This window comes from Lissotriton helveticus, chromosome 11 (assembly GCF_964261635.1).
Source record: "Lissotriton helveticus chromosome 11, aLisHel1.1, whole genome shotgun sequence".
Taxonomy (NCBI): Eukaryota; Metazoa; Chordata; class Amphibia; order Caudata; family Salamandridae; genus Lissotriton; species Lissotriton helveticus.
In genome coordinates this window covers 732676901-732697151 of record NC_136072.1, presented here as the reverse complement: position 1 = coordinate 732697151, position 20251 = coordinate 732676901, and positions in this window count along the sequence as shown.

The window sequence follows — 20251 nt, the reverse complement described above, 5'->3', positions numbered from 1 at the left end:
ATGATGTAATATGTGACATCATCAGCAGTGCATTTTGGGGGTGCAAGTTATAGTTAGCTGAACTAACTATAATGGCAGAATTTCTCTGGTTTTGTATGAGTGAAATGTCCAACTAACTATAACGTCTCTGAAAACTATGTTCTTTTCATTGAATTTCTAAGGTTTTTTAAATGCTAATTTCTAACTATAACGTGCCTGAAACCTATTTTTTATCAGTCAATTTCAATGCTTTTTTAAATGCTTATTTCTAACTATAACGTCCCTGAAACCTATGGTTTTTTCAGTGAATTTCAAAGGTTTTTTAAATGGTAATTTCCAACTGTAACATACCAGTCGCATTTCCAGAGGGGTGGAGAAAGGTGCAGAGAGGTGTAAAAAGGGGTTTGGCCTCGGACCGCCTCTCTGCAATGCAGTTCTGTGGCGCATACTGGAGGTACCTGTTGGGCTAGTTGGCCACCAGGGACCCCCAGTATTCAAGGGGAATTAATTCCTCAACTTACAACGTGAGACGGACGCATTTGCAGAGTGATGCACTGAGGGGGCGGGGCCTCCGACATGATGCTGTTTAAAATAAAAAAATTAGAAGGGGTCTTTTCCTATGTTTTTTCAGTCCTGGGAACCCCATCCCCTGGGGCATGGCCAGTATTTAAAATGTTACTTCCAATATTTTAAGGGGTGTCACGTGGCCCCCCTCCTCAGTCCATTTATGGCCCCGGGGACCCCATCCCCCGGGGCCGGCCTTTCCTTTTTTTTGGAGGGGGGGAGTGGGGCCGCAGGCCCTCTCCCGGGCCATATCTAGCTTATAGATTATATATCTATAATTAGTGGGGGCCCCCGTGGGCCCCCACTAATTAATTGGCAATGCCCCCGGGACCTGGCCCACCTGGGGGCTTTTTGAAAACGAAGCGTGGTAGCCCGCGCTTTGTTTTTTAAAACGCGATATCCGGCCAAAAAATGTTTAGGGACCCCCTTGGCAGGCCTGCCCCCTTTTATTGATTTTTAACCTCTTCTCTCTGTTTTCTTCTCACTCAGTTCTACCGAGTCACAAGATGGCTGCCAACACTTCCTGATTTGGAGTGTTGGCATCCAATTAGAATGAAGCTTGTGGTCGGGGGGATCGTGAACCCACCGCGGTCATAGATATCGAAACTTTTTTTCTAATTTCTCAGGAACTACTGAATAGACTTACACCATTTAAAAAAAAATTGCTCTTTCTGAACCAAGGGCTACCTTTTTGCCAAATTTGGTGTAATTCCGTTCAGCAGTTTGGGCTGAAGCTTTGTCTAAAGTTTCCTATGGAGGACGGTTATCGAACCCATTCTTTTTCTAATTTCTGAGGAACTACTGAATGGATTTAAACCATTTTAAAAAAAGATTACTTTCTGTACCAAGACCTACCATTTTGCCAAATTTGGTGTAATTCCTTTCAGCAGTTAGAGCTGTAGCTTTGCCTAAAGTTTCCTATGGAAATGAACATGGGGAAAACACATTTTAGCACCCCCCTCTTTTCTCGGCCCCAGCTTGAGGAATCACCCTGAAACTTCCAAGATTGGAGCTGACCAGAGCGCCCCACTAGTTTTAAAAAGTTCGCGAACATTCGTCAAACAACGCCAAAGTTATTGGGAAAACAAAAAATACTTTTCCTATGGAAAATAGGTTCTAACTATAACTACCTACTGGTGACCGCCAGTAGGTAATATATCAAAACCAAACCCTTTCAGGCCTAGAGTGACGAATACATTATGCAAAAATAGAAGCAGAGAACTCTGGGTAGTTCTCAAGTTTAGGGGGAAAGCAGCTCCAGTATAGAGCACTCTCAACACCAGCGGCACTCTAAATTTGCTCACCTCAAATGCCTGCTTTTCTATCAAAGTCTTTAAGTGTAGGATTAGCACACTTCCATCCACGCCGAGATAGAAAGAGACTTTTACCATATATATATATATATATATATATTTTTTTTTTTAATACAAATTGCGCCGCACACAGGAACTTCGTTTGTTTCAATTTATTGGCACTGATCCTAAGTCTATCACACCAACTCTGGGAGTTGTAGTTTCCGTATTATCAACATACAGAGCACCTTTGTGATAGATATTGTGTAGAACTTTGTTTTGCCCATCGTGGATTATACATAACTGAGATGCCATTGGTGTAATACATTATGCTGCATGCTGTCAGATATATATGCAAATTGATATAGTATACATTATGCAACCAGGCGTACATTTTATTTTTTGGTTTCTTAGGATTTCTAACGGTCCAGGGTATAGTACCCGAGTATTTTCAGACAGCTTACACAATCATGTTCACACACGTCAACGTATCATCTTTACCACCTAGAAGCAATATAATTTATAGTTTCTTGTTACCACATTTGGTGGGCAATGTCTATTTCTATAATTAGTTCTTCCTAGTCTGCTTCTTCTTGTTCACTAATGGACATAAAGTTCCTCATCCAGATTGATCCCTTTCGGATGTTTGGTCCTCATGCGGATAATATATTTGGATTCCAATTGTCGCAATTTCTTTTTGCGATCGCCCATTCTTTCATTTGGTTCAACAGTATCGATGGCCAAGAAACTCATTTTACACCAGTCACCACCTGACAGTTCAGGATGTGTTTTTCTGTTGCGTATGATAGGTCTTTGTTTTTTACTGCTCTTATATGCCCTAAGATGCGCTTTTTCAGCATGCAGATGGTGCTGCCTATATACATCATTTCGCAATTGTATTGTATCACGTATACCACAAACTGGGTGGTGCAGGTTATTTTTGAGTTGATTTCGGTCAGCCTTCCTTCCGGATCTCTTATGCATTTTTTATTCACCCCGATTTTACAGGCTTTACAGTTGTTGAATTTGTTGAAACCCACTTTTTGTTTTTCGAGCCAGTTTGTTGGTTTCTTCCTTTTTGATTGAAAATGACTCTTAACTGATGAGTCTTTGATAGATGGTACTTTCCTAAAAGTGATTTTTTGTTCTGAACCGAATATGTTCCTTAAATCATGGTCCTGTTGTAATAGCGGCCAGTATTTTTGTACACTGTGTTTGATTTTGTGGGCTTCTTTGCTGTACGATAATATTAATCTTGGTGCCTGAGGATTTCTCTCATTTTGATTTGTGACTTCAAAATTCTTTACCAAGATTTCCTGTCGGGTTTTGTTCTCAATTTTCTCAATGTTTACCCTCAGATCGCTTTCTCTATATCCTCCTCCTTAGTCTTTCCGCACTTTTAAGGATTTCTTCAGTTGCCTCTTCTTCCTTGGAGCAATTTCTTTTCATTCTGGTGAATTCTCCAAAGGGGATGCTCCTTATTAGTGACTTGGGATGAAAACTTTCGGCATGTAGAATGCTGTTTGTAGCTGTCTTTTTTCTGTATAGAGTAGTTTGAATTTGTCTGTCGTCAATATATACTGAGATATTTAAAAAGTCTATTTTTTGACGACTCATGGTAGAAGTAAAAGATAGGCCAATCTTATTGTTGTTAAGCATGTTAAAATACTCCATGAATTCCTGCTTGGTACCATTCCAAATCAGGAACAGGTCGTCGATGTATCGTGACCATAAAATTATCTTCTCCAGTGCCATACTGTTTTGTGGTCCCCATGCTATCTCCTTCTCCCACCATCCCATGGTAAGGTTGGCATAGTTAGGGGAGAAAGAGATGCCCGTAGCATAGCCACACTGCTGGTGGTAGATGTCATGATTGAAGAAAAAGATGTTACTGTTTAGACATATCTGAATCATGGCTAGTAGCATTGCCGAATGTTCTAGTTCATTGATGTTTCGTTGTTTTAGGATGTATGCACAGGCATTTAATCCAATTGTGTGTTCGATAGGGGTGTAGAGAGAGACTACATCAATCGTGATCATCAGGTATGCTGGATTCCAAGCTATATCTGTTAATTTTCTGACAAAGTCTCCTGTGTCCTGGATATATGAGTTCAGATTCTTTACCATCGGGGCAAGATAGTGGTCAATATATGAGGAAATGTTCTCATATAGGGAGGCACAGGAGGACACGATTGGCCCGCCAGGTGGATTAATTAATGTTTTGTGTACCTTTGGCAGGAAATAAATTGTGGGGATTGTCGGGTTTGCTTTGAAGAGAAATTTGTGTTCATTTTCTTCCAATAGATTATGCTCATGCCAGTTATCCAGATGTTTTTTGATTTCCTGGATCATTTTGTTTATTGGGTTTATTGCAAGTTTTTTATATTTCTCCCCATCGTTTAACTGTCGCTGTGCTTCCTTGATGTAATCACTGGTATTTATTATAACAATATTTCCCCCTTTGTCGGCAGGTTTTATTGTTATGGCCTGATTGATGGCCAGGTTTTGGATGGCTAGATTTTCTTTTATGGACATGTTTTCCTTGGATTTTGTGTTTCTTATTTTTTTCTAACTTGTCCATTTCATTCATTATTGCCTCCGAAAAAGAGTCTATTTTATTGCCTGGCGACAATTGTGGACAGTATTTAGATGTATTTCTCATGCCACTTTTTGTGTGTGCTTTGGTGTCTATACCAAGATTTTGTAAGACTTCAATTTCTGGTATTTCTTCACTTTCTAGGTCGTTGGCTAGATCATATAGCGTTTTGAGGTGAGGTATCATTTCCATTGTCAATTCTGGTTCATCTTGACTTTCCATGGTTGTGTCTAGGGCTATTGATTGTTGGTCGTTGGAAAGCTCTTTGTTGGCATGGATTTTCGCAAGTTTCATTTTGCATATGTACTTGTATAAATCAATCTTTGTTTCTGTGTAGTTGAAGTGTTTTTGGGGGCAAAAGGAGAGGCCCTTGTTAAGTACTTGGCATTCCATTTGAGATGGTTCATAATCAGATAAATTGAATATTATATTTTCAGATTTGTGTTCCTCTTGGTTCTGTTTCTCAGAGGATAGTGTTTTTTTGCGCTTGGATCTCCTGGCTCTTCTGCGACTTCTGAAGACTTTGTAGTACCTCTTCCATATTCTCTGCCTATGCCTCTTCCTCTGCCTTGTCCCTGGCTTCGTGTTGAGTTCTGGTCCAGGTTGACAACGCGCATCTCCTTTAAAAAATATATTTTGCCCGTTTTGTTTCTGCAACTTGTGCTTTCATTTTCACTTCCACTCACATCAGATTCACTCCCCAGATTTCCTGATTGAGGGTGAGCTTGTTTTGTATAGTTTGTTTTCAGCACATCATATCTTTATATCATCATTTAGTCTGCCTCATCCCTTGCAAATTTTCATTGTTTTCTTTGTTGGATCTCCTCCTCATATTTTTCGAGGCAGTCTTCCATTTCTTTACGGAGCTTTGCGGCTTCTGTTTTGTCTTTTAATGCAATTTTGGCTTCCAAATCATGTATTGGAGTGTTTATGTCATCTAGGTCTTTTTCTGCATATTTTATCAAAATATGCATCATATTTGCACTGCAGGCCATATTGTTTTCACCCCATTCTTCTAGCATGTCTGTTCTAGTTTCTGGATGGGTAGGCATAGTGAAAATCCTCAAACCTCGCGGTACTCGTTTCACATCCAAATATTTTTGCAGTGTTATTGCCTCCCAGCTTTTGTTAATCTCGTGTGTATATTGTTTTTCCAGTTGGAGGAATAGGTGTTTTAGCAAGGAGTCTAAGTCCGTTTGTTGAGCGGTTCTAGTATTTGTAGACGTTCCTTCATCCGTGTCTGGTAGAAACATTATTGCTGCTTTCTCAACCAATCAAACACTCACACCCAGTCAAGAGATCTGGGTTGGATCCATCACCGTTCTTTAGCCCACTCTGCCACCCCAGTTCAGACATGGCCATATGCAAATCAGTCTGACCCTGTGCCTCATGGGAACAGTCCAGCCCGAACTGCCAAGCCATGCCTTCCCTGGACTGGAAACAAGCTTCCGAGGACCGGTTTCTGGCATTACAGCCGTCTTCAGCCCGGCTTGCTTGAATCCAGTGGCAAAGTAAGCAAGGGACTCACGTCTGAGCATACCCTGCCACACTTATGGCGGCCAAAGCGGTACAAAAGGGGGTGGTGATGGACGGAGCATCTGAACCAATCAAACACTCACACCCAGTCAAGAGATCTGGGTTGGATCCATCACCATTCTTTAGCCCACTCTGCCACCCCAGTTCAGACATGTAGGCGTTCCCTCATCCGTGTCTGGTAGAAACATTGTTGCTGCTTTCTCAGGGCGTTTCACTTTCCGCTCTTCCATTGTTCGATTGTCATGTAAAGGGTGAGTTTGTTTGATCTTGCAATTTCTCGGTTCGATGTTGTTATGTATACTACTGTTTGTCTGTACTTTAATGTGGATCTTAGTTGTGCCGATTTTAAAGCGAGGTTCCTTTTCTGATGGTTTGAGCACGTTTTAATCGCAGACAGTTCTCTGCTGCGAGACGGGCTTCTATTCTTTACACCGTTCAAAACGCTATGATTAAGGAGATTATAGCCGTTATGCTGCATGTATATATATGGTACAAAAGGGGGTGGTGATGGACGGAGCATCTGAACCAATCAAACACTCACACCCAGTCAGGAGATCTGGGTTGGATCCATCACCGTTCTTTAGCCCACTCTACCACCCCAGTTCAGACATGGCCATATGCAAATCAGTCTGACCCTGTGCCTCTTGGGAACAGGCCTGCCCGAACTGCCAAGCCATGCCTTCCCTGGACCGGAAACAAGCTTCCGAGGACCGGTTTCTGGCATTACAGCCGTCTTCAGCCCGGCTTGCTTGAATCCAGTGGCAAAGTGAGCAAGGGACTCACATCTGAGCATACCCTGTCACACTTATGGCGGCCAAAGCGGTACAAAAGGGGGTGGTGATGGACGGAACATCTGAACCAATCAAACACTCACACCCAGTCAAGAGATCTGGGTTGGATCCATCACCGTTCTTTAGCCCACTTTGCCACCCCAGTTCAGACATGGCCATATGCAAATCAGTCGGACCCTGTGCCTCATTGGAACAGTCCAGCCCGAACTGCCAAGCCATGCCTTCCCTGGACCGCAAACAAGCTTCCGAGGACCGGTTTCTGGCATTACAGCCGTCTTCAGCCTGGCTTGCTTGAATCTAGTGGCAAAGTGAGCAAGGGACTCACGTCTGAACATACCCTGCCACACCTATGGCGGCCAAAGCGGTACAAAAGGGGGCGGTGATGGACGGTGAATCTGAACCAATCAAACACTCACACCCAGTCAAGAGATCTGGGTTGGATCCATCACCGTTCTTTAGCCCACTTTGCCACCCCAGTTCAGACATGGCCATATGCAAATTAGTCTGACCCTGTGCCTCATGGGAACAGTCCAGCCCGAACTGCCAAGCCATGCCTTCCCTGGACTGGAAACAAGCTTCCGAGGACCGGTTTCTGGCATTACAGCCGTCTTCAGCCCGGCTTGCTTGAATCCAGTGGCAAAGTGAGCAAGGGACTCACGTCTGAGCATACCCTGCCACACTTATGGCGGCCAAAGTGGTACAAAAGGGGGTGTGATGGACGGAGCATCTGAACCAATCAAACACTCACACCCAGTCATGAGATCTGGGTTGGATCCATCACCGTTCTTTAGCCCACTCTGCCACCCCAGTTCAGACATGGCTATATGCAAATCAGTCTGACCCTGTGCCTCATGGGAAGAGTCCTGCCCGAACTGCCAAGCCATGCCTTCCCTGGACCGGAAACAAGCTTCCGAGGACCGGTTTCTGGCATTACAGCCGTCTTCAGCCCGGCTTGCTTGAATCCAGTGGCAAAGTGAGCAAGGGACTCACATCTGAGCATACCCTGTCACACTTATGGCGGCCAAAGCGGTACAAAAGGGGGTGGTGATGGACGGAACATCTGAACCAATCAAACACTCACACCCAGTCAAGAGATCTGGGTTGGATCCATCACCGTTCTTTAGCCCACTTTGCCACCCCAGTTCATACATGGCCATATGCAAATCAGTCGGACCCTGTGCCTCATTGGAACAGTCCAGCCCGAACTGCCAAGCCATGCCTTCCCTGGACCGCAAACAAGCTTCCGAGGACCGGTTTCTGGCATTACAGCCGTCTTCAGCCCGGCTTGCTTGAATCTAGTGGCAAAGTGAGCAAGGGACTCACGTCTGAACATACCCTGCCACACCTATGGCGGCCAAAGCGGTACAAAAGGGGGTGGTGATGGACGATGAATCTGAACCAATCAAACACTCACACCCAGTCAAGAGATCTGGGTTGGATCCATCACCGTTCTTTAGCCCACTCTGCCACCCCAGTTCAGACATGGCCATATGCAAATCAGTCTGACCCTGTGCCTCATGGGAACAGTCCAGCCCGAACTGCCAAGCCATGCCTTCCCTGGACTGGAAACAAGCTTCCGAGGACCGGTTTCTGGCATTACAGCCGTCTTCAGCCCGGCTTGCTTGAATCCAGTGGCAAAGTGAGCAAGGGACTCACATCTGAGCATACCCTGCCACACTTATGGCGGCCAAAGCGGTACAAAAGGGGGTGTGATGGACGGAGCATCTGAACCAATCAAACACTCACACCCAGTCAAGAGATCTGGGTTGGATCCATCACCGTTCTTTAGCCCACTCTGCCACCCCAGTTCAGACATGGCCATATGCAAATCAGTCTGACCCTGTGCCTCATAGGAAGAGTCCAGCCCGAACTGCCAAGCCATGCCTTCCCTGGACCAGAAACAAGCTTCCGAGGACCGGTTTCTGGCATTACAGCCGTCTTCAGCCCGGCTTGCTTGAATCCAGTGGCAAAGTGAGCAAGGGACTCACGTCTGAGCATACCCTGACACACTTATGGCGGCCAAAGCGGTACAAAACGGGGTGGTGATGGACGGAGCTTCTGAACCAATCGAACACTCACACCCAGTCAAGAGATCTGGGTTGGATCCATCACCGTTCTTTAGCCCACTCTGCCACCCCAGTTCAGACATGGCCATATGCAAATCAGTCTGACCCTGTGCCTCATGGGAACAGTCCAGCCCGAGCTGCCAAGCCATGCCTTCACTGGACCGGAAACAAGCTTCCGAGGACCGGTTTCTGGCATTACAGCCGTCTTCAGCCCGGCTTGCTTGAATCCAGTGGCAAAGAGAGCAAGGGACTCACGTCTGAACATACCCTGCCACACTTATGGCGGCCAAAGCGGTACAAAAGGGGGTGGTGATGGACGGAGCATCTGAACCAATCAAACACTCACACCCAGTCAAGAGATCTGGGTTGGATCCATCACCGTTCTTTAGCCCACTCTGCCACCCCAGTTCAGACATGGCCATATGCAAATCAGTCTGACCCTGTGCCTCATGGGAACAGTCCGGCCCGAACTGCCAGCCATGCCTTCCCTGGACCGGAAACAAGCTTCCGAGGACCGGTTTCTGGCATTACAGCCATCTTCAGCCCAGCTTGCTTGAATCCAGTGGCAAAGCGAGCAAGGGACTCACGTCTGAGCATACCCTGCCACACTTATGGCGGCCAAAGCGGTACAAAAGGGGGTGGTGATGGACGGAGCATCTGAACCAATCAAACACTCACACCCAGTCAAGAGATCTGGGTTGGATCCATGACCGTTCTTTAGCCCACTCTGCCACCCCAGTTCAGACATGGCCATATGCAAATCAGTCTGACCCTGTGCCTCATGGGAACAGTCCAGCCCGAACCGCCAAGCCATGCCTTCCCTGGACCGGAAACAAGCTTCCGAGGACCAGTTTCTGGCATTACAGCCGTCTTCAGCCCGGCTTGCTTGAATCCAGTGGCAAAGTGAGCAAGGGACTCACATCTGAGCATACCCTGTCACACTTATGGCGGCCAAAGCGGTACAAAAGGGGGTGGTGATGGACGGAACATCTGAACCAATCAAACACTCACACCCAGTCAAGAGATCTGGGTTGGATCCATCACCGTTCTTTAGCCCACTTTGCCACCCCAGTTCAGACATGGCCATATGCAAATCAGTCGGACCCTGTGCCTCATTGGAACAGTCCAGCCCGAACTGCCAAGCCATGCCTTCCCTGGACCGCAAACAAGCTTCCGAGGACCGGTTTCTGGCATTACAGCCGTCTTCAGCCTGGCTTGCTTGAATCTAGTGGCAAAGTGAGCAAGGGACTCACGTCTGAACATACCCTGCCACACCTATGGCGGCCAAAGCGGTACAAAAGGGGGCGGTGATGGACGGTGAATCTGAACCAATCAAACACTCACACCCAGTCAAGAGATCTGGGTTGGATCCATCACCGTTCTTTAGCCCACTTTGCCACCCCAGTTCAGACATGGCCATATGCAAATTAGTCTGACCCTGTGCCTCATGGGAACAGTCCAGCCCGAACTGCCAAGCCATGCCTTCCCTGGACTGGAAACAAGCTTCCGAGGACCGGTTTCTGGCATTACAGCCGTCTTCAGCCCGGCTTGCTTGAATCCAGTGGCAAAGTGAGCAAGGGACTCACGTCTGAGCATACCCTGCCACACTTATGGCGGCCAAAGTGGTACAAAAGGGGGTGTGATGGACAGAGCATCTGAACCAATCAAACACTCACACCCAGTCAAGAGATCTGGGTTGGATCCATCACCGTTCTTTAGCCCACTCTGCCACCCCAGTTCAGACATGGCTATATGCAAATCAGTCTGACCCTGTGCCTCATGGGAAGAGTCCTGCCCGAACTGCCAAGCCATGCCTTCCCTGGACCGGAAACAAGCTTCCGAGGACCGGTTTCTGGCATTACAGCCGTCTTCAGCCCGGCTTGCTTGAATCCAGTGGCAAAGTGAGCAAGGGACTCACATCTGAGCATACCCTGTCACACTTATGGCGGCCAAAGCGGTACAAAAGGGGGTGGTGATGGACGGAACATCTGAACCAATCAAACACTCACACCCAGTCAAGAGATCTGGGTTGGATCCATCACCGTTCTTTAGCCCACTTTGCCACCCCAGTTCATACATGGCCATATGCAAATCAGTCGGACCCTGTGCCTCATTGGAACAGTCCAGCCCGAACTGCCAAGCCATGCCTTCCCTGGACCGCAAACAAGCTTCCGAGGACCGGTTTCTGACATTACAGCCGTCTTCAGCCCGGCTTGCTTGAATCTAGTGGCAAAGTGAGCAAGGGACTCACGTCTGAACATACCCTGCCACACCTATGGCGGCCAAAGCGGTACAAAAGGGGGTGGTGATGGACGATGAATCTGAACCAATCAAACACTCACACCCAGTCAAGAGATCTGGGTTGGATCCATCACCGTTCTTTAGCCCACTCTGCCACCCCAGTTCAGACATGGCCATATGCAAATCAGTCTGACCCTGTGCCTCATGGGAACAGTCCAGCCCGAACTGCCAAGCCATGCCTTCCCTGGACTGGAAACAAGCTTCCGAGGACCGGTTTCTGGCATTACAGCCGTCTTCAGCCCGGCTTGCTTGAATCCAGTGGCAAAGTGAGCAAGGGACTCACATCTGAGCATACCCTGCCACACTTATGGCGGCCAAAGCGGTACAAAAGGGGGTGTGATGGACGGAGCATCTGAACCAATCAAACACTCACACCCAGTCAAGAGATCTGGGTTGGATCCATCACTGTTCTTTAGCCCACTCTGCCACCCCAGTTCAGACATGGCCATATGCAAATCAGTCTGACCCTGTGCCTCATAGGAAGAGTCCAGCCCGAACTGCCAAGCCATGCCTTCCCTGGACCAGAAACAAGCTTCCGAGGACCGGTTTCTGGCATTACAGCCGTCTTCAGCCCGGCTTGCTTGAATCCAGTGGCAAAGTGAGCAAGGGACTCACGTCTGAGCATACCCTGACACACTTATGGCGGCCAAAGCGGTACAAAACGGGGTGGTGATGGACGGAGCTTCTGAACCAATCGAACACTCACACCCAGTCAAGAGATCTGGGTTGGATCCATCACCGTTCTTTAGCCCACTCTGCCACCCCAGTTCAGACATGGCCATATGCAAATCAGTCTGACCCTGTGCCTCATGGGAACAGTCCAGCCCGAACTGCCAAGCCATGCCTTCGCTGGACCGGAAACAAGCTTCCGAGGACCGGTTTCTGGCATTACAGCCGTCTTCAGCCCGGCTTGCTTGAATCCAGTGGCAAAGAGAGCAAGGGACTCACGTCTGAACATACCCTGCCACACTTATGGCGGCCAAAGCGGTACAAAAGGGGGTGGTGATGGACGGAGCATCTGAACCAATCAAACACTCACACCCAGTCAAGAGATCTGGGTTGGATCCATCACCGTTCTTTAGCCCACTCTGCCACCCCAGTTCAGACATGGCCATATGCAAATCAGTCTGACCCTGTGCCTCATGGGAACAGTCCGGCCCGAACTGCCAGCCATGCCTTCCCTGGACCGGAAACAAGCTTCCGAGGACCGGTTTCTGGCATTACAGCCGTCTTCAGCCCGGCTTGCTTGAATCCAGTGGCAAAGCGAGCAAGGGACTCACGTCTGAGCATACCCTGCCACACTTATGGCGGCCAAAGCGGTACAAAAGGGGGTGGTGATGGACGGAGCATCTGAACCAATCAAACACTCACACCCAGTCAAGAGATCTGGGTTGGATCCATGACCATTCTTTAGCCCACTCTGCCACCCCAGTTCAGACATGGCCATATGCAAATCAGTCTGACCCTGTGCCTCATGGGAACAGTCCAGCCCGAACCGCCAAGCCATGCCTTCCCTGGACCGGAAACAAGCTTCCGAGGACCGGTTTCTGGCATTACAGCCGTCTTCAGCCCTGCTTGCTTGAATCCAGTGGCAAAGTAAGCAAGGGACTCACGTCTGAGCATACCCTGCCACACTTATGGCGGCCAAAGCGGTACAAAAGGGGGTGGTGATGGACGGAGCATCTGAACCAATCAAACACTCACACCCGGTCAAGAGATCTGGGTTAGATCCATCACCGTTCTTTAGCCCACTCTGCCACCCCAGTTCAGACATGTAGACGTTCCCTCATCCGTGTCTGGTAGAAACATTGTTGCTGCTTTCTCAGCGCGTTTCACTTTCCACTCCTCCATTGTTCGATTGTCATGTAAAGGGTGAGTTTGTTTGATCTTGCAATTTCTCGGTTCGATGTTGTTATGTATATTACTGTTTGTCTGTACTTTAATGTGGATCTTAGTTGTGCCGATTTTAAAGCGAGGTTCCTTTTCTGATGGTTTGAGCACGTTTTAATCGCAGACAGTTCTCTGCTGCGAGACGGGCTTCTATTCTTTACACCGTTCAAAACGCTATGATTAAGGAGATTATAGCCGTTATGCTGCATGTATATATATGAGCATTTGTTGCCGCACTTACCCCGCGGGGGAGACTCCTGTTCGGGCGGCGTTCTCCACCCCGTCCTTCAGCACTCTACCCAGCAGGAGTCCAAGTGTTTGTGCTTCAGCATAGATCAGCGTTTCTCCTTGCTCGAGCGCCTCCGGCTGTAGTTTGGGTTTCTGCAATGTGGTTTTTCTGCCGGATCGCTCATCAGCGGGTGCAGGCGCAGGGTCAAAGCAGGACCAAGTTCAATTTTGATACAAATTGCGCCGCACACAGGAACTTCATTTGTTTCAATTTATTGGCACAGATCCTAAGTCTATCACACCAACGCGTTTCGGCCTTGTGGCCTTTCTCACGGTAGGTGGCACTACTTTTACCATCTGTATTTAAAGAAGTCACATGACATTACATTCTCACATGGAATTCTGAGAGTTGTAGTTTCCGTATTATCAACATACAGAGCACCTTTGTGATTGATATTTTGTAATACTTTGTTTTGTATTCATATGTATATATTTACATATATATATAAAAAATATGCGTAATACTTCCCAAAATACTTACATTTTAAAGTATTTTTTTAAAGCAAGTATGCCTTTAGCTTTATTGCATTTACAACAAATCTCAAACACGTTTTCACATAATAAACACTATTTTCCTAAACTTTTGTTGTTAAAAAAAACCATCCAGTCCACAAAACCATATAAAATACGGCCATCCACCATTTTATCAATAGTATTACATCTGTCATATACAATCAAATTGTGCCATCTACTGGCCAGAGGTAGTTGTAAATGCATTACTGGTTAAAGGACTTGTGATTCATGTTCAGGTTGTTGTTAAGGAGTTGTGGTTCAGGTCCTTCGTTGTCAATGAGTCGTTGTAAAGACCATTTCCCCTATGGGGCCTCTCTCTGACATGCACATAAATATATCCCTGTGGTCTAGTGGGCTTTCTGCCCCGCTGTGGGGGAGATTGGGAGTAATACCCCCATCTGGCCCCCAAGGGTGCCAGAATCACTGTCCAATTTGTGTTTGGGGGCACTGGCATGTCTATTTTGGTCAGCCCATACATTTAAAAAACAACATAATCCATGGCTATAGCCCCATCTGCCTCACAGAGGGGGGCAGACAGACAGTGCAATTTTTTTAGGGGGTGGGGGCATTGGCATGCCCATTCTAGGAAGTCTTCACCCCTGACCTACAAAAAAAGTTTGTCCCAGTCTTCCTTCCCCCCTGGGGGCATATCAGGGGCTCACTGGTTAGAGGCGCAGACCCGAGAGCAGAAGTCGGCCCGGGACCAGGGTTCAATTCCTGACGCGGCAGGGTCGTGGACCTTGGTCAGCGGACTCGATAATTCTCGCTTTGGTGCTTACTCTAATCAGGGGTTCCACTCGGCAACTCTGGGCATTAGCTTGCCTAATCTCCACAATGGCCCCATCAATTCCGGGGATGCCTGGCTCCACCTTGGGGACTCCCAGCAGGGACCATCCCACAGGGAAAGCCAGGACGGGTTCCCCAGAGTTATACAGCGTCAGGAGACCTATGGACGGGTAGCAGTGTGCTTTACAAGCTCAAATACATTTACATTTACATTTACATTCATATTTTACCTCCAAGGTGGGGCAGAAAGACAGTTCAAGTAGTTTTGGAGGGGTGGGGGCACAGGCATGCCCCTTTTGGGGGCACCCCACCCCTTCCAAGGCATATGTATTTACTTATGCTGTACAAGCCGTTAGTCAATCCACTCAAAAATATTTCTTCATGTCTTCAACAGCATAGGTATCGACATAGTGCATGATACATTGATAAGCTACTTCACTACTGAATCCATATAATATTATTTACATTTGATATATACTTTAGTTTCTTGGAGAAAATGTTATCATTGTGAAATGCCAAAACAGAGGAAACTGCCTTTCAGTTTATACAGATATTGGGACAACATTGCAGTACTTGTTGCCATGCATTGGCTCTCATTTTACATTTTGTGAATGAAAATAATACAGATTTGTGACCTTGTAAACACTCTGTGCACAGGAATGCTTGGATTACATCCTTTTTGGTTAGCCTGGCTGATGAGGGGTGTTACCCAGAAACAGGTCCCAGGATACTTGTTTCCAGTCCAGAGAAAAGATGGCTCGGCAGTTCAGGCTGGACTGTTCCCATGAGGAACACAGTCAATAATGATTTGCATATGGCTCGGTCTGAACTGGGGTGGTGAAGTGAGCTAAAAATCTATGAGGGATTCAACCCAGATCTGTGACTGGGGGTGAGTGTCTGAAAAGATTCAGTGCACCGTCCATCATCTCATTGTGTTTGCTTTGTTAACCCTAAGTTGGAAGGGTATGCCCAGATGTGGATCCCTTGGTCACTTTGCCACTGGATTTAAGCTAGCCTGGCTGATGAGGGGTGTTCCCCGAAACTGGTCCCAGGATGGTTGTTTTGGGTCCAGGGAAGACCTGGCTTGGCAGTTCAGGCTACACTGTTCCCATTAGGAAAAGGGTCAAGACTGTTTGGCATATGGCTGGGTCTGAACTGGGGTGGCAAAGTGAGCTAAAGAATGATGATGAATTCAACCCAGATCTGTGACTGGGGGTCAGTGTCTGAAAAGATTCAACGCACCGTCCATCATCTCATTGTGTTTGCTTTGTTTGCCCTAAGTTGGCAGGGTATGCCCAGATTTGGGGCCCTTGCTCACTTTGACACTGGATTCATGCTAGCCTGGCTGATGAGGGGTGTTACACAGAAACCGGTCTCAGGATGTTTGTTTCCAGTCCAGGGCAGACCTGCCTTGGCAGTTCGGGCTGGACAGTATCCATGAGAAACAGGGGCAAGACTGATTTGCATATGGCTGGGTCTGAACTGGGGTGTCAAAGTGAGCTAAACAACGATGATGGATTAAACCCAGATGTGTGACTGGGGGTGAGTGTCTGAAAAAATTCAGCGCTCCATCCATCATCTCATTGTGTTTGCTATATCCTTTTTGGTGACATATGTTCACTATTCTAAACTACACAGCCCAACCATTCAGCGGTGCTAAACAGTTCCTGCAGAGAAAATAAAAAAGATAAGAAACAAGATCATACATGATATAAGAGCTATCATGGGGAGTTACAAACCTCTGACCAAATGGTTTCAGAAAATGTTGCCTACATCCATGAGTAAATTATAATGTAGAACCAAAGTTTAAGAGCATTGAAGCACGTGAAATATGAAAACTTGGAAAATGTTTTGTCATCAAAGTTCATGATCAGTTCTGTTTACACAGATTCAATAAAACTATTGTATATGTAATGTTATCATCATCAGGAGCAGGTGGAGGAGACATTGGCCACGTAGGCAGGAGAACAGCTGGCCACTGTCATTCAGGTGCTGAGAGCACTGACGCCGAGGGGTCCAGTGGCATGGAGGGTGAGTGGACTGTCACGGAGACCAACGGCTCTACAACATCATCTTCAGTGGCCTCCACATGCAACACAAGCAACGTAGTGGTGGTGGACCCTACAGGAACTGTACCACCTGAATCATTGTCCACCACCCAGAGGACTATTTCCATCCTCTCTTTTGCTCGCCCTAAGTTGGACAAATCCACACCCTTAAAAGGGGTGGTGTCTCATTTGCTGCAGGTACATCATCCCCAGCCCCCCTGGCTGCCCTGAGTGAGGAGGCTATTGATCTCTTAAAGAACATCTGCACTCCTGAATACCATCCAGTGGTTAAGTTACCATATGCAACAAATGGTAGCCTACCTGGAAGGCATTCACAGTGCTATGCCTGTCCTTCAGAGGTCATTCCAAGGTCTAGATCTTTACTGACTGCAGCCTCCCTTGTGCTTCAACTCCCATCCCAATTCCTACCCCTGTCCCAAGCAGACTCACATATTTGCATGCACTCACAAGCAGCTCACCACACATAAACACAAACACACCAAAAACACAGGCACACACCCAAACACCAGACACACCCCACACCAAAACCTACCACCAGACCCACCACCACTGCCACCACCAGCATACCCACAATCACCATATCCACCACACCCATACCCACCACTGCCAGTACACCCACAATCACCATACCCACCACCACATCCACAAGCACCACACCCACCACCACATCCGCAATCACCACACCCACCACTACACCCACCACTGCCACAAGCACACCCACAGTCACTACACTCTCCACAACACAGAACCCACTACCACATCCACAAGCACACCGACAATCACCACACCAACCACAACACACACACCCACTACCACATCCACAAGCACACCCACAGTCACCACACCCACAAGAACCACCACATCCACAAGCACCACGCCCAGCACCTCAACAGCACAATCATCCACACACATACATTAGAAACCACACTCAGCAAACACATACACCCACTCTCACCTGAACAACATACACCTAGGAAGAAGCACACACTCAGATGTACACCACATACACCGACCCACAGGCACCTACAACCTCAACAGACACACGCACATCACTCACTGCCAATCCCTCTCAAACCCAACTCTCTGCCAACCATCTTGCCCATTTTCTCGGTGAAGATGTCCTTTTTTCCCTTGCCTTGACTCCTTCCACACCCCAGCCCACCCCCCAAATGCAATGCCAACCCTTCCAAAATACAACCCACCCCTCCCAAATGCAGAACTACTCCTCCCAAACAAAAACCACACCTCTCAAGACCACCCTCCCAAACTACCCCCTCCCAAGTAGAATCGTTGAGGTGCCTGCTTTGTGCCCACTTGATGCCCGTTCATGAGGAGGTTTCCCTCAGCAGTGATTCAGAAGGAAATCTTAGTGTTACAGCACAACAGTGCACTTAAAAATCAATTTTGATGAATTGCCATCTGATTCAGTTTTTATTTGAGAAACTCATATCATTGTTTTAACAAATCAATAATTTTCTTTTCAGCAAGTTAGTCCTAGCATTAATTTTCCATTGCAATTTTTTGATTCCTAGAAATGTTTCTGACTAAAATGTGAGGTACATATTTTTATGTACCATTATCTCAGGAAATACAACATATTTTTTTATGTCAACTCTGTTAAGTGCACACACTTGTTAAAATTATAATGTGATGGTCATTTCAATTAAGGTGCAGGCATACATCATGGTAATGGACACTTGCACCAACAAATGCACGTTTACATTTATTTTATGAAGTGTTACTACAGGTGTGTTTGTTTCACCTTGAGTACTGATAAGATTAAACACATATCCATTACATCTTATAAAATAATGTGACAATTGAAATTGGATACAACACAGGCCTTGCACTATTCAAGTGGAAATGTTACATGGATGAATATGTTGAATGATTCAAATTTGGGACTGACATTAATTTTACAGGTAATTAATAAGTTAGAGGGTACACCTTGTTTATTGCACTTTCTACCTCATGTTAAATAAAATGTAAATGTAGTATACTTGTAAAGCGCACAGCTGCCCCAGCAACGGGGCGTCCCGGCGCTGTATAACTCTGGGGAACCCGTCCTGGCTTTCCCTGTGGGATGGTCCCTTGCTGGGAGTCCCCAAGGTGGAGCCAGGCATCCCCGGAATTGGTGGGGCCGTTGTGGAGATTAGGCAAGCTAATGCCCAGAGTTGCCAAGTGGAACCCCTGATTAGAGTAAGCACTGAAGCAAGAATTATCGGGTCCACGACCCTGCCGCGTCAGGAATTGAACCCTGGTCCCAGGCTGACTTCTGCTCTCAGGCCTGCCGCCTCTAACCAGTGAGCCACACTACTCCACTAAACATTTGCATTTCACTTAACCCAATGATGTGGAAGGCAAATGTTTTTAATTTGACTAGTTTCAAAATGTTCTTTAAAAACATCGGTTGGGGGGACTTTTTGAGCTTTTGATTGATATTCTTTGTTGTGCAAGTGTCCATTTTATTTTTAAGTCATCTTGCACCAAATTTTGAAATACAATGTAATCATACAGGTGTGTTTCTTTCAATTTCTTAAACTTCAACATTACACACATGTGTATTGCACATTGATAAGCTATTGCTTATTAAAAAAATGTAAAAATGTAAGAGTCTAGTGCAAATGCTAACAGAGAAGTCAAAAGGTAACAGGTAAAAGTGGAGCTTACCGTCAATTCCGTCCACGACAATGTTGATTTTGTTCTTCATTTAGCAACAGAGGCAGTACTTAGAAGATCGGGTCCATGGCAGAAAAGGAAGTGTGAAAGTGAGAAAAGGCAAGTTCTTCTCTGATATCCGTTCCAAACTGCCAACTTATATGTGGAGGTTTTACTGCCACAGTCACATTGGCAGGAAGGCACATTGTGATTGGCCGGGCAGACAAAGCGGCTTTCCTCCCTCCCACAGCCGCTTTAGCGTATGGTGCTGTTGACATGGGTGAACATACCTGGCGGACTCAGTGGCACTCTGACAGTCTTTAGTCCGTCGAACCACCTGCATCTAAATAGAGTGGGCAGACAACCTGGTAGATGGGCAGGGAAAACGACAGAGAAGCGACAGCAGTACCATCACAGCCAAGGTCTAAATCAGGCCCTATAACATTACTTTAACCATTATTCCAGTGCTCTTCAAACTTTTCAATGTTGCATCCCATGCCATGTGGAAAAAATCATCAGGCCCAGAATGCAAATATATTTTTACAATTATTTTAGAAAATTGGCATTGTTCAAATACACCTAACCACATTTTAACATTTCATTTATGTTATGTTATCCCTTTTACAAATGCAATCAAATGCATGGTTGCCAACATGCTATGGACAACCTGGTCTTGCTAAAGTGTAAATCTATCCACAGTGTGATTCTTTATCAGAAATGAGGGAGTGGGGTGCTAAGGATTCTTTGGAGGGCCTAACCCTTTGATACCTACTCCCAGCAAGACTATGAGCAACAAAAGATGTAAGTGATCGCACATTATAGAGTGGCTTATTGAAGTTCTGTTTTTTTATTACCATGATAATTCTCTTGGTCAGCGCCTATCCCCACTCCTGCACCCCCCCCCTGCACCCCCCGGGACCAA